This window comes from Hyaena hyaena, unplaced genomic scaffold (genome assembly GCF_003009895.1).
Source record: "Hyaena hyaena isolate Hyena2069 unplaced genomic scaffold, ASM300989v1 scaffold_274, whole genome shotgun sequence".
In the NCBI taxonomy this organism is placed as follows: Eukaryota; Metazoa; Chordata; class Mammalia; order Carnivora; family Hyaenidae; genus Hyaena; species Hyaena hyaena.
Genome location: NW_024080907.1, coordinates 1,242,881 through 1,257,939, shown reverse-complemented (window position 1 = coordinate 1,257,939; position 15,059 = coordinate 1,242,881). Strand labels below are relative to the sequence as shown.

Genomic DNA, 15,059 nt, shown 5'->3' with positions numbered 1-15,059 from the left:
AGAGAGAGTGGAGAGAGTGTATGTGTTTGACAGTAGGGGGGACAGAGACAGGGAGACACAGAATATGTAGCAGGCTCCAGGCTCTGAGCTGTCAGCACAGAGCCCAATGTAGGGCTCAAACTCATAAACCACAAGATCATGACCTGAGCCAAAGTTGGATGCTTAACCGACTGAGCCACCCAGGCGCCCCTCACTTGTCTCTTTTGGATAAAACGTTGTCTCCAAGAGGACTATATTAAAATGTAAATATCAGGGTGCCTGGGTGGCAGGTTAAGCGTCCAACTTTGGCTCAGTTACAATCTTGTGGTTTGTGGATTCAGGCCTCGCATCAGGCTCTGTGCTGACAGCTCGGAGCCTGGAGCCTGCTTTGGGTTCTGTGTCTCCCTCTCTCTCTGTCCCTACCCTGCTCACGCTCTGTGTCTCTTTCTCAAAAATAAGTAAACATTTTAAAAAACTTTTTTATTTTTTTCAGTGTAAATATCTAACCTGGGAGGTTGTCATCACTAGCACCTGGTCTTTAATAGTTTCTTAGCAGGGAGCTTGGGCCTAGGATTGAATCCAGGGAAAGGACCAGAGAACTTATGGTCCCATTTTGGGGTGTGAATTGGGTAGAAGCCCAAGGACATCAGTGACAGACGAAGGAGGGAGCGTAGAGCATGAGTCCACTGGGCTGGGTATCTGTGGGGTGGGGCAGGGAAGGTCCAACTGGGCTAGAGTGCATTTCCATACAACCAGAATCGATCTGTAGTATAGAGCCTACACAAACTGAGCCACGCTGCTGGATAGGAACCAAGTTTTAGTGTGAATTCCCCTCTGATCAAGGCAAATGAGTGACTGATCCAAGATTACACCCAGAGCACTGTCTGAGTGGTGATGAAGAGCTAGGCTGGTCTACTTTTCAGAAATAACTGTTGATCTCTTTGAAATTGCAATGAGAACCAAAGGGGCAGGGAACAGAGGAGAAAGCAATGTTTGAGGGAACCAGAGGGTTTTATTAATTCAAGTTCCCAGCTGGAACTGCTCTCCAGTTCCATGGGAGACCCATGGGAGGGAGGATGGGTCAAAGTGGTATGGCTCTTGACCCACAACCCGTATAGTTTCTGGATTCTGAGCAATCTGTACATAAACATAACCTACGCCCATGCTCAGCATACTTGTGCTTCAGTGCTTCCACATAGGTACATCCAGGATTTCTTTTTTCTGTGAAGGGTTTGCTAGGAGTCAGAAGTCAGCAGCATCCCAAAGTGAGTGGGGGTTATAGGCACCAGGCAGGTCCCCTCTCTTCTACCAACCCCCAAGAGGAAGCAGACAGGCCAGGTAGGTCCTGTGGTTACAAGGGCTTGGCTGCTTTATTACTTTCATTCTTCTGGGCGTTTTTACAAGAAGTAAGCAAAGTACAAATATTTTATAGCCCTTGGGCTAAAAAGTATGATATCCCATTTCAAAGAATGAAGACCCCTGTAAAGGTGAGCCCCTAACTAAAAGTTTCTTAGGGAATCAATCAAATTATTAAGTATGAGAGCTTATCTGATACACAAATATTTCTCTAGGTTTGTGACTGCTAAGACATAACTCTTAGGGTGGGTAGCATGGAAACTGTGTGGGGTGAGGAAAGAGTATCAGAGTTGCCCAGAGGTAGGGTCAAGCCTCAGGCCTGCCATTTACCAACCATTCACTGGAGCTTGGGCGTTACTGAACTGTGCTTAGCCGGGTCTCTCATTTGTAAAAACCAAATAAGTGACACAGTCTCTGTGAAGAGTAAATAAGATAATGTGAAGAAAGTACATTGTGAGTGCTTACCAAATTTTCGTTGCCCCTTCTCTTCCTTTCCAGATGCTCAGCTGAATTAACTATCTGGTGCGGCAGATTTTTTTTTTAAGTTTTTATTTATTTATTTTGAGAGAGATAGCAAGCTGGAGAAGAGTAGAGAGAAGGGCAGGGAGAGAGAGAATCCCAAGCAGGCTCCATGTTGTCAGCGTGAAGCCCAACACGGGGCTCCATCCCATGAACTGTGAGATCTTGACCTGAGCCGAAATCAAGAGTTAGACGCTTAATCTGACTGAGCCCCCCAGGCACCCTGGTGAGGAAGGTTTCTGGCAAGTATCCAAATAAGGCTCTTAAAGCAGTTCCCATCTGCTGCTAAGGTTTCAGGTAGAGATGCAAGAAAAAAGTGTCCTCGCACTTTCTATCTGTCTGGTTGTGGCAGTTAAGATTGAATGGGGGAACACAGTGCAAAAACATGGGAGAGAATTCCTGCAACTCAGAAGTAACCCTGTCAACAGTGAAGACTTTGTTTTACTCCAAAGGACCTAAAATGTGAGTTTACAAGAGAAGTGTTGGAGAATGATTAAAATAAATAAATAAATAAATAAATAAATAAATAAGGCTCTTAAAGGCCTCAAGGGTAAGAAGAAGCTAAAAAAATAAGCTGCCAAAAAGAATGTAATCTGTTTCATTAGCACGTATAATAGTTTAGAACTAGAGAGTAGTCAGACCAATCCTAATATTATTAATTTTGTGTACTGAGTTCTCCTTGTGGGTATCTATGTCACCCCTGAAGTTAGAAACTCTTCAAGGGAGGGCATGAGGACTGAGAAACCTCAGACCCCTGTCTTGTTGAACCAGAATCTCCACAGAACTGCTATGGAGCCTCTTAGTTTGATGGTTGTTTAAAACTGAATCATTTTATCTCCCCTCCTTGCCCATTGGTTCTGAAATCCAATTCTCCTTAGGTAATTTTGGAGCCCCTAAAGGCTTACTTACAGGCCAGCTTTCACATTTTTGCCCCCATTGTAAGGCCAACAACATGCATCAAAAAAACTTATGTGTGCTTTTCCAGCAGATGATTTCTATAGGAGTGAGCCGCTTGGGTGACGTACAAGCCAAGCTATGCCTGCATTCTTATCTATACCCCATATACTCTTGTAATTCCACTGGTTAGTGATTGCCATTCTGTGGACCCACAGCTTTCTCCTACAAAGCCTTTTGCACCCAAGGATAGGAGCAAAGTGTGATTCCTCCATGTCAAGATGGCTTACTATCCCTTTACCAGCCTGAGATATTCAATGAACTATTTGTAGCATTTAGACCCACATGCGATTTTTTCTGGGCTATATATCTATATCATCTATATCTATATTTTTTGCTATCTTTTTGGTCTAATAAATCCTACATGGAAATAGAAATGTGGTCATTACTTTATTGGTTCACAGAGTTCTCTACAGACTTCTGGATTTTCCCTTCTTCTTTTTTTTTTTTTTTTTTAATAAACAAGGAACCAACAAAGAGGTGGCATATCCTCCTTCCTCTCTCCTCTGTCCATACCCCTTTATTTCCTTCTTTCACTTCCTTCTACCAATTCATGGCCATAATTCTCCCTCTAATGCACTCAGTTCTCAATGACTGCTGATCCTTAGCACTAGGACAGTGGACAGCCTAGAACTCCCAGGGACATTATCAAACTGGGTACATTCTGAGTCAGTATTGTACACAGTGATGTACGTTACATGTGGTTCAGCTGGGCCATGACAGCTCATGTCATTGATAACTTACTCATCCTGAGTAGGAGTGCTGATAAAATCAAGTTCATGATATTTAGCTCATTCTTATCACACATCTTGATTTTCTAGGAACATCTCTGCTGTCACTATCAGGACATATAGATAATTCCAGAAAGGAGAGCCATGGAAATGCGTACGTTCCTTTTTTTTATTTCTTTCTCATGCCTTACAAGCTGCCAATGTATTCGTTCTCAGCCAGCAATATGAGAGCCCAGGCGACAGTCCTGTTTGACTGTGGCCAGTTATCAGGAGAGAGAACTTCCTCAGAATTGTGTATGTATACTTTGTTGTATCAGAGATGTCATTAAACTTGAACATTGTCTAAAATAAGCTCTTAGGTTTCATCAGGGCTTTGCATACACTGTAAATGACCCATCATAAAGACCCCACCCCTCTCTGATCCTGATAAGGCGAGGGTTAAGGTCCATCTCTGTTTTCCACATTCTAGTTCCTTCTGTCTAGACCACAATACAATTTCTTTTTTTTTTTTATATATATATATATTTTTTAAATGTTTTACTTATTTCTAGGAGAGAGAGAGAGAGACAGCGTGAGCAGGGGAGGGTCAGAGAGAGAGGAAGTCACAGACTGAAACAGGCTCCAGGCTCTGAGCTGGCAGTCAGCACAGAGCCCGACGCGGGGCTCGAACCCACGAACCGCGAGATCATGACCCGAGCGAAAGTCGGACGCTTAACCAACTACGCCACCCGGGCGCCCCCACAATACAATTTCTGGAACCAATCAGTTCCTTTCTCAGCTGGCTCTAAGAACACTGTATTCTTTCTCAGTGTTGAATGGTTAACTCATACACAAAGTAAGTGCCTAATACTTATTAATGACCATGACTCATCATCTAGGTGGTTATTAAGCCAAGATTGGTCACCCCAGAGCCCCCACTTCACCATATCCTGCCAGAGAGAGCACTTCCACCCCTCCCTACAAAGATTATCACCACCCACCACTATAGTCTGCAGGGCAGGGCAGTCATCCTGAAGTTCCTTGACCTTCGTATTAATATTCCAATTCTGCACAGCTCAGGCTGATTTCCCATTTCCCTGCGAGAGCCTGTCAGGCTAGTCAGACCACGTCTTCTACCCCATTTGCCTCAGTCACTGCCAGAAGAGCAAGCCTTCGAGGTTACCCAACATCACATGGGCCATTCATCCCAGTACCCCTGGGCTCATCACCTAATCTGATCCAGTCCCTCTCTGCCCTCCCGAAACTCTCCCATTGCTCCCTTCTTGACTCCTACTCTGTCACCATCAAACATCCTGGTAGCCTCCTCCTCTTCGGCCATCCCCTCCACCCCTAGGCAGTGAGCGAACCAGGCCTCCTTCCCAGATGGAAGCTGCTTTCACTTTCCCCCTCATTTCCCAGGCACCTCAGGGCCAGGGGGTTCTAGGTGTTCTGCTTGTCATTTCCAAACTATTTCTTTAATCCTTCTAAATGTCCAGCTGTTTCAAATTCCCTGTGGTCACCCCTTACCCTTTAGGCTCCTCACTTCTGAGTGGTTGTCACGGCTCTTCACCCCTGTCTGACAGATACTTCTGGCTCCTGTCATCTTTACTTCCCAGCCCTGCTTAGGTGCCATGGTCCAGCACTGCCTCCCACTTTTGCAAACACCTTCCACGCTAACCTCATCCTTCACTTGTCTGTCCTCTTGGCTTGGAAGATCCCATTCTGTTGACCCCAACTCCCTGGCTCTCAGAGCTTACACCCAAGCAGCCAGTTATTGCTAGAGGAAATCACACCATGTAGCTGATTGATTTCACTTTGAATTGTGACCTGAAACCTCAAAGGAACACTCTGCACTGCCTGGCAAATACTATCAAGTTTTCCAGGAACATTCACTGTCCCATGCTACACTGACGTTCTCGGTGGTGTCTGGCTGGGTCAGTTGGAAGAACTTGAGATTCTTAATCTTGAAGTTGTAGGTTCAAGTCCCACCTTGGGTGTAAAGATCAGTAAAGACAGATGATAGATAGATAGATAGATAGATAGATAGATAGATAGATAGATAGATGATAGATTTGTCAGAGATTTTGCTCTAAATTTTTTTAAATAAAAAAGTAAAATGATTTTCTCATGCTTTCCTTTTTTTCCTCAAAATCTTCCACACTGTAAGGGCTTAGTCGATTAAGTGTCTGGCTTTGGCTCAGGTTGTGATCTCACTGTTTGTGAGTTTGAGCCCCGAATCAGTCTCTGCGCTGACAGCTCAGAGCCTCGAGCCTGCTTTGGATTCTGTGTCTCCCTCTCTCTCTGTCTCTCCCTATCTCACACTCTGTCTCTCTCAAAAATAAATACACATTAAACAATTTTTAAAAATCTTCCATACTGCAAATCTTTAATAGCTGCAAAGTATCTGCCCCAGAATGTTTATCATAATTCTGATTTTTTAAAGTTTTTTAGAAGTTTATTTATTTTGAGAGAGAGAGAGAATGCAAGCATGGGAGGGACAGAGAGAGAGAACTGCCAGCAGGCTCCACACTGTTAATGCAGAGCCCAAAGAAGGGGTTTGTGAGATCATGACCTGAGCTGAAGTCAAGAGTCAGACACTTAACTGACGGAACCACGCAGGTGCCCCACTGATGGGTTTTTAAAAAATAATTCTCATGGTTTTAACATAGGTCCACAAATTGTATTCGTCCATGTGGGAGGTGGTGCTTCATTTCCCTCCCCTTGAGCATGGGGTAGACATAGTGACTGGTTTCAAATGAATGGAGTGGAAAAGGGAAACATTGCCACTTTACAGTGGGAAAACCTGGCAGACACTACCTTAATGCTTTGATTGAAGTGATCTAAGTAATAAAGCATTTGTTATGCAGGTAACAAATCAGCTTGATATCGTGTACCCTGGATATGATTTAATGAGGTAGGCCTAACACCTCTGTGGCATTCTTCCCTAAACCCATGAACTCTTCTCATGAGAAAATATCCACAAACCCCAGCTGAGAGACATTCCACAAAATGGTATTATACCAAAGAGTACTGGCTAGTAGTACTTTTAAAAAGTGTCAAAGTTATCAGAGAAAGGGAAGACTGAGAAATGGTTACAGATCAAAGAAGGCTAAGGAGATAGGTTGATTAAATGCAATAAGGAATCTTTTATCAGAACCTGGAACCTGTTATTAGTGGAAAAAGTCATTAGTGGAAAAACCAGGAAATTCTGAATAAAGTCTGTAGCACTGGTAATAATATCATACCAATGGTAAGTTCTTCTGTGCCTGTAAGATGTTAACACTAGGGGGGCGCCAGGGTGGCTTAGTCAGTTAAGCGTCTGACTTTCGCTTAGGTCATGATCTCGCGGTTCATGGGTTCGAGCCCTGCATCAGGCTCTGTGCTGACTGCCAGCTTAGAGCCTGGAGCCTGTTTCAGTCTGTGACTCCCTCTCTCTCTGACCCTCCCCTGCTCACACTGTCTCTCTCTCTCTCTCTCTCTCTCTCCTAGAAATAAATAAAACATTAAAAAAAAAACTTTAAAAAGATGTTAACACTAGGGGAAACTGGGTAAAGGGCATATGGGAACTCTGTACTGTATTTTCAACTCTTCTGTAAATCTAAAATTATGTCAAAATAAAAATTAAAACTAATAACTCTCACATCTCATCTTCATACCCTTCTTTTGACTGGTGACCTTGCCTCATACCTCCATAAGATAAAAGTATCAGATTGGAACTTTCATTCTCTCATAGCGCATTAGCTTCTGTGTCTGTGTCTGCCTCCACCTTTCTGGTGGAAGAGGAAAGCCATCCTTGCACCTTCAGAGGACTAACCCTTCCACACCAGGCCCCATTCTCTCTCCCTTCTCCCTTTCTCCAGGATGCCTCTCCCTTACCTATTCCTCTTCTGTCCTGCATCAGCAGTCCCCCTCTCTCCTGGATCATTTCCACCACCATGTGAACATGTGCTATCTCTCGGTTAATAAGCCCCTCCCTTGACTTTTTGTGTCTCTAATTTCACTACCCCATTTTCCTCATCCCCTTGGAAAATATTTTGCAAGACTTACCTGCATGTGTTTTCTTCTCAATTACTATTTCCTGACAATTTATCTCCAGGCTCACCATTGATTCTGCCAAAATTATCAAAATCCAATGGACCATTCTCTATCATCTTAGTGACTTCTCACTGGCATTCGGTACAGTTGACCATTAACTGTCTTTTGAAAGCCCTTTTCTCCTGGCTTCTGTGACACTTCTTCTCCTACCTTATTGCTACTTCTTCAGCCATTGCTCCTCAATGTTATTTCCTGGCTCCTCTTTCCCAGTCAACTGAGTCAGTTGAGCACCCAACTCTTGGTTTTGGCTCAGGTCATGATCTCACAGTTCGTGGGTTCCAGCCCCATATTAGGCTTGGGATCCCCCCCTCCGCTGCCCCTTCACTGCTTGTGCTCCTTCTCTCTCTTTCTCTCTTTCAAAATAAATAAACTTAGGGGCGCCTGGGTGGCTCAATCGGTGAAGCATCCAACTTCAGCTCAGGTCAGGATCTCACGGTTCATGAGTTCCAGCCCAACATTGGGTCTACTTCCAATTCTGTCACCCCCTCCCCCATCCCTTCCCTACTCACACTCTCTCAAAAATAAATAAAAACAGGAGTGCCTGGGTGGCTCAGTCGCTTAAGTGTCCAACTTAGCTCAGGTCATGATCTTGCAGTTCATGAGTTCAAGCCCTGTGTCAGTCTCTGTGCTGACATCTTAGAGCCTAGAGCCTGCTTTGGGTTCTGTGTCTCCCTCTCTCTCTGCCCCCCCTCTGCTCCTGCTCTTTGTTTCTCAAAAATAAATAAACATTCTTAAAAAATTAAATAAATCAAAACTGTTTAAATAAAATAAAATAAAATCTTAAAAAGGAAATTTAACACCCATTTATGATACTCCCAGGAAACAAGAATTTTAAAAAAAAGTTTCTCAACCTGAAAAAGGGCATCCATAATAAAAAACCTGAAGCTAATATAATACTTTAAATCAAGCAATTGAATGTTTTCTCTCTAGAATCAGGAATAAGGGAAGAAAGTCTACTTTCATCACTTCTATTTAATATTATACTAAAGACACAGAATCTGAAGTAGGCTCCAGGCTCCGAGCTGTCAGCACAGAGCCCGATGCAGGGCTTGAACCCACAAACTGTAAGATTATGACCTGAACTGAAGTCAGTCGCCTAACCAACTGAGCCACCCAGGCACTCCAAAACTTTTTTTGAAGATGATATGATTGTGTACATATCAGAGCCTAAGAAATCTGCACACACACAAAAGCTTGCTAAAATGAATTTAGCAAGGTTGAAGGATATAAAGTCAATATATCAAAATACATTGTATTTATGTATACCAGTAATGAACAACTGGAAAATGAATTTACAATACAATTGACCCTTGATTAATATGGGTTTGAACTGCACAGGTCCACTTATAAGTGGGTTTTTTAAGGTATTTTATTAAAAAAAATTTTATAGTACAGTACTTTAAATGTATTTTCTCTTGTTTATGATTTTCTTAATAACATTTCTTTCTTCTAGCTTACTTTATTGTGAGAATACAGTATCTAATACATATAGCATATAAAATTATGTTAATCAACTGTTTATATTACTGATAAGGCTTCCTGTCAATAGTAGGCTATTAGTAGTTAAGTTTTGGGGGAGTCAAAATTTACACTGGGGATTTTTGACTGTTAAGGGTTAACACCTCTAAACCTTGTGTTGTTCAAGGGTCAGCTTTAACATCAATCAAATGAATGCTTATGGTTAAATTTAACAAACTCTGCATAAGATTGTTACACTGCAAATGACAAAACATTTTAAGAGAAATTAAAGTGAGGTCTAAATAAATGGATAGACCATGAACATAGACTAGAAAACTCAATATGACTAAAATGTTAATTCTCTCTAAATTTGATATATAGATTTTTTAAAATTTTTTATATTTATTTTTTGAGAGACAGAGAGAGACAGAGCACGAATGGGGAAGGGGCAAAGAGAGAGGGAGACACAGAATCGGAAGCAGGCTCCAGGCTCTGAGTCTGACACGGAGCTCAAACTCACGAACCATGAGATCATGACCTGAGCCGAAGTCGGCCGCTTAACCTACTGAGCCACCCAGGCACCCCTAAATCTGATATATATATTTAACATGACCCCAGTCAAAATCCCAGCAGGCTTTTTTGTAGAAAAACAGCATAGTCTAAGATGTATATGGAAATGCAAAGAACCAAGAATAGCTCAAACAACATTGAAAAGAACCACAACATTGGAGGGCTTCTGCTCCTTGATGTCAAGACCACCTTAACCAAGATGGTGCAGTACCAGAGCAAGGACAAGCACATACATCAACAAAACCAGAGAGTTCAGACATCAACCCCACATACATATGATTAACTGAGTTTTGATGGGTGGCAAGGGTAGTTTTTTCACTGTATGATGCTGAAACAACTAGCCAGACATATGAGTTTAAAAAACCAAAAAAACAAATACACATACGAAAAGCTTGATTCTTTTTTTTTTTTTAACATAAATTAATGTATTTATTATAGGCCATCAGTGTTTCAAATGGTGGAGCTTCTACTGGTCTTTCAATTCCTTCAGTTAGCTGGGGGCCAATTTTACTCGTGACGGCAAAAATGGTGTTTGTTATAGATCCAGACACCACCAGCAACCGTTTTCATGAAGGACCTACAATGCCAGATCCCCACAGCTCATCTTTCCATCTTGGTTTTGCCACAGAAGGAACAAGTGTACTTGGTGTGCTGGCTTATTTCCATTTTCTTCACCATTTCTCTGAATAAGGCACTTGAACGGCTTCCTGGTACGGTTAGCCGTGTTGCCACAGATGAGCTCCCAGCCCAGGTGGTCAAAAACTTTGACTCTTCTCTTGTATCAGACATAAAAATTGACTTGAAATGGATCACATATCTAAACTTAAAAACTAAAACTATGAAAGTTCTAGAAGAAAATGTTGAGAGGACAACAAAAAGCAGGACGATTTCCACATAAATAATAATGGAGAGACGCATGTAAGAGAACTTTGTAAGAACGGTCTTGTACAGTAGGATATGAACATGTACCATGTGAAGCTGGGGAGAAAAAGCAGCTGAAGAAAGTGATTGTCTCTAGTGGAACAGGAATCAGGGTGGGGAAGGGAGCTCATGGTTTTTATTTTAAATCTTGTAGTACTACTTGACTTTTATACTATATACATGCAATTATTTGATAAAAGTAAAAAATCTACTGAATTATTTTTAATTATAATAACCACCTAAGAAGTATCTACATATTAATATACTCAACAGTGTACTAAGTACTTATTATGTCGTGCATTATATTTTATAAAAGAATTTCAAGGGTCAAAAGATATAAAAATCAGGTTTTTCATGGTTGGGGTTAGAAGTTTTTATTTGGAGACAAAGGTGATTTTTTTAGTGACAGATAAAATGACACTTGATGAAAATTATACACATACATATATGTATATATTAAGGCAAGGTCTTAATATACAAATGCAAACTAGTTTTAGAAACCTAAACCAAACTAAGTAATAGCCCCATTTTATCAAGAGGACATCCTATGATACCCAGTTCTTTAGGATATGTGAATAGACTTAATGAACAGATAGCACCAAACTGTTTAACAATGATTATCTAGGAGAGAGACCGGTTTGCTAGGTAGTGGTCAAGAAGAACTTTCATTATTCATTCTTTTTTAAAAAAGTATTTTATTGTTTTTTCCTTAGTTTATTGTCAAGTTGGTTTCCGTATAACACCCAGTGCTCATCCCAACAAGTGCCCTCCTCCATGCCCATCACTCCCCTTCCCCTCTACTCCACCCCCATTAGCCCTCAGTTTGTTCTCAGTATTCAAGAGTCCCTCATGGTTTGCCTCCCTCCCTCTCCCCAACTATGTTTCCCCTTCTTCTCACCCATGGTCCTCCATTAAGTTCCTCCTAATCCACCTACAAGTGCAAATATATGGTATCTGTCCTTCTCTGTCTGACTTATTTCGCTCAGCATAACATCCTCAAGTGCCATCCATGTTGCTACACATGGCCAGATTTCATTCTTTCTCATTGCCATGTAGTATTCCATTGTATAGATAAACCACATCTTCTTGATCCATTCGTCCATTGATGGACACTTAGGCTCTTTCCATGATTTGGCTATTGTTGAGAGTGCTGCTATGAACATTGGGGTCCATGTGCCCCTATGCATCAGCACTCCTGTATCCCTTGGGTTAATTCCTAGCATTGCTATTGCTGGGTCATATGGGAGTTCTATTGTTAATTTTTTGAGGAACCTCCACACTGTTTTCCAGAGGGGGTGCACCAGTTTACATTCCCACCAACAGTGTAGGAGGGTGTCTGTTTCTCCACATCCTCACCAGCATCTAGAGTCTCCTGATTTGTTCATTTTAACCACTCTGACTGGAGTGAGGTAGTATCTCAGTGTGGTTTTGATTTGTATTTCCCTGATGATGAGGAACACTGAGGATCATTTCATGTGTCTGTTGGCCATCTAGATATTCTAAAAGATTTTATTTTTAAGTAATCTCCACATCCAACGTGGAGCTCAAATTTACAACCCCCAGATCAAGAGTTTCATGCTCTACCCACTGAGCCAAAAAGGCGCCCCTCATTCTTCATTCTATACAATGTACTTTTGTTTTCTACCAATATATTACTCATGAAATAGCAAAAATTTTAAGAACTAGTAGCCCATTATAGTAAATGTTTACACACTACACTTCCTTTTAGCCATCTGCAAGAATAACATTTATCCCATTTAAGGTTTCATTAAATTCACATATTACATGTGTGTGTGCATGAGTATGTGCACACACACACACGCTCTAAAACTTATGTGAAGAAACTACTATAGGATATTAACTAGGCAATGTTCTTAAAGAATACTTCTAATTCTTTTAAGTACCATGATTCTTTTCTTCAATGTTAATTATATTTAATATTTTTTGCTTTAAAAGAAAACGTCATAGAAAAGTAATAACAAAAACCCCTATTCAATCAATTAATATTTTGTATTACTCACTAATTTTTTTCTTTTTATTATTCATTTATTAATATTTATTTTTAAATTGATTATTTATTTTTTAATGTTTTATATATTTCTGTGAGAGAGAGAAACAGCATGAGCCGTGGAGGGTCAGAGAGAAAGGGAGACACAGAATCTGAAACAGGCTCCAGGCTCTGAGCTAGCTATCAGCACAGAGCCCGATGCGAGGCTCGAACCCACGAACCGTGAGATCATGACCTGAGCCGAAGTGAGATGCCCAACTGACTGAGCCACCCAGGTGCCCCTTTAATATTTATTTTTGAGAGGTACAGTGTGAGTAGGAGAGGGGCAGAGATAGAGGGAGACACAGAATCTGAAGCAGGGTCCAGGCTCTGAGCTGTCAGCACATAGCCCAATGTGGGACTTGAACTCATGAACTACAAGATCACAACCTGAGCCAAAGTCAATGCTTAACTGACTGAGTGACCCAGGCGTCCCCCATTAAATTTTTTAAAATATTTATTTTGAGAGAGAGTGTGTGTGCCTGCAAGCAGGAGAGAGGCAAAGAGAGAGAGACAATCCCAAGCAGGCTCTGCGCTGTCAGCACAGGGCCTGAGGTAGGACTTGATCCCACCAACGGTGAGATCATGACCTGAACCAATATCAAGAATCTAATTCTCAAATGACTGAGCCACTCGGGTCCCCCACCCATTAAATTTTTATTAACTACTTTCTCTCCTTTTCCGTCCATTTTTTGGCTTTACATTGTTTTTTCAGAAGGAGAGAGCATGAGAGTGAGAAAGAGGGATGGGGGGGGGCGGGGGGAAGAATCTTAATCCATGCTGAATATACAGCCTGGAGCCTGACTTGGAACTTGATCCAATGAGCCTGGGATCATGACCTGAGCCAAAATCAAGAGTCAGGGGCTCTATCAACTGAGCCACCCAGGAGCCCCTGATGTTGGCTTTCAAATTTGATTCTTATTTGATGGAGTGCAGGAGTTTGGTCAGAAAAGTTCAATTTTGGGGTGCCTGGATGGCTCAGTCAGTTAAGCATCTGACTCTTGATTTTGGCTCAGGTCATGATCCCAAGCTCATAGGATCAAGCCCCACATCAGGCTCTGCACTGACAACGCAGATCCTGCTTGGGATTCTCTGTCTTCCTCTCTCTGCCCCTCCCAGTTCACTCTCTTTAAAAATACACATTTTTTAAGTTTAATTTTTAATCTTGTCCTATTTCTTTCTTAGTCAAATATATACATCTGCAGGGGTCCAGCCTCTGCAAGCCAGGGTTGACCCAGAGAGTGAGGGTTGGAGTCAGTGAAGAAGACATGGAGCTAGCCTCTTCAAGTGCACTGCTCAAATTTATTTTTCAGCTTAGGGTATTTATAGCAAATCTAATCAATCATGCTTAAACGATCTACATTTTTAGAAAGCAGTCATGGGACTTAACATCTAAGTTTTCTTGGCAACAGTGATTCCACGGTACATGATTTCCACTTAAACCAATACAATTTAACCAGGGAGTCATAACAAAGTTCTACATATTCTTTACTTCGTACGGCAGGGTATCTAAGGATAAGTGAAGCATATTGCCAGAATACATGAGAACACAGTGCCCTTTAATTGTTTAAGTTTAGTGGGCAAGCAAGAATAGGATTTACTTGTACCCGCAGTTATAGATGATAGACTTTCACAACCCCTTACTAAGAAAGAACAATATCAACATTTATCATAAAGGACATGTGGAATTGTTTCACGTGGATCAACTGGAGTTTGGTCTCTGCATTTACAGGTCTCATTCTTTGGTCAGAACAATCTGTAAGTTGCCTCACAGGCTTGAAACCAGGGACAACAGGCAAATATTTCTCTAACACTTTTCCAAGAAAGTCCTCTAAAACTAATAAGTTTTGTTTTGTCTCTGCTTAAAGCATAATATGTAGTATTATTGGCAATTAGACCCCTACAAGGAACATGAGTTCCAGGTCTCTCATAGACCCCATGCATACCAGACTGTCCCCAATTTTGCTAATTGCTACAATATTCATTAGACAACATCTGATTGAGGGGGGCAGACATGATATTTAGGTACATTCCATTTTGGAGGAAGAGAGGGAACTTTGGGCGATTCTGGTTTCATATTAACCCAAGAATAGACTAACAGCAGAAGTGACAGTAAAAGGCACAGACTAAGCAGAGAAGAAGAATTCTTCAGGGGGTTCTTCTGACTGCCTCGCAGTCTTTTCACACAGGTTTTTCCCTGGGCCTTGCCATCAGAGATGACCCTTGCAGTTTTGGTCTCCGGCATACATCAAACTGGCTTCTGTCAAAATTTAAAAGCAACATCTGTAAAATTTGAGAATAGTTTTAGGAGTATACCTGGGTCTGAAATCTTGCAAAAATATTGACATTTCTTCCATATGGCACAGGAATCACAAAAGACTAACAACCAAAGCATAAAATGAGAGTAATTTTGAGCAGTGAGTGAGAAATTACAAGGGTATTAAAGAGCT

General features: G+C 41.5%; 1 non-coding gene across 1 annotated transcript; it reads left to right on the top strand.

Moving 5' to 3' along the window:
* Positions 1-2,098: 2,098 nt before the first annotated feature.
* LOC120241037 lies at positions 2,099-2,232 on the top strand. Its single transcript, XR_005530821.1, has one exon. It is a non-coding gene; the product is annotated as a small nucleolar RNA SNORA31 (small nucleolar RNA).
* The last annotated feature ends 12,827 nt before the right edge of the window (positions 2,233-15,059 follow it).